Source organism: Penaeus monodon, chromosome 23, assembly GCF_015228065.2.
Source record: "Penaeus monodon isolate SGIC_2016 chromosome 23, NSTDA_Pmon_1, whole genome shotgun sequence".
NCBI lineage: Eukaryota > Metazoa > Arthropoda > Malacostraca > Decapoda > Penaeidae > Penaeus > Penaeus monodon.
The window spans coordinates 41434153-41434733 of record NC_051408.1 but is presented as its reverse complement, the minus strand read 5'-3'; the positions used below and the strand labels follow the sequence as shown (position 1 = coordinate 41434733).

Sequence of the window (581 nt, the reverse complement as noted above, 5' to 3'; positions counted from 1 at the left end):
GAGAAGGTAACAAACCCAAAATTTTATAGAGATATGAAGGAAAGCTCGAGATATAATTGTATAAATCGAAAATATGGGACTTAATGCAAAAAAAAAGAAGAAAAAAAATACAGGGATCGTTAGGTTACAGGACATTACAAGAAAAGTGACGTTGTTAGATTACAAAACATTCCTACAAGAACAGCTGATACCTTGAAGCAGAAATTAAATTTTCACAAAGGGATTCTGCTTCTGCAATTGAAAATAGTTGAGTCCTTCCTCAAACATCCTTAAAAAAACGTGGAATGACTTAACGGCAATATCTCTAAATTATGAACAATTCGATTGATCAATAATAATAACAATAATCAGTTAAATACTATCATTGAGATTCTCTTAACCTAGTTCTATGTACACTATTCACATACAGCATGCAATCTTTGGCTTCGGAGATAGAGCCACTTTTATATGTGAATTTATAATTATTTTTAGAATATAAGTTGGTTTTTAGTTTCTTACACTTAATTTACATATTTCTGTTTATCGTTATCTTTTAGTATTTCTAAATAGTAGGCTATGAAATGATTTGCATTCTAACTATG

General features: G+C 29.4%; 1 protein-coding gene across 1 annotated transcript in view; it reads right to left on the bottom strand.

Moving 5' to 3' along the window:
* Positions 1–581, bottom strand: part of LOC119588312 (junctophilin-1-like) — a gene marked incomplete in the record, with an annotated part of 23032 nt that overhangs the window by 13256 nt on the left and 9195 nt on the right.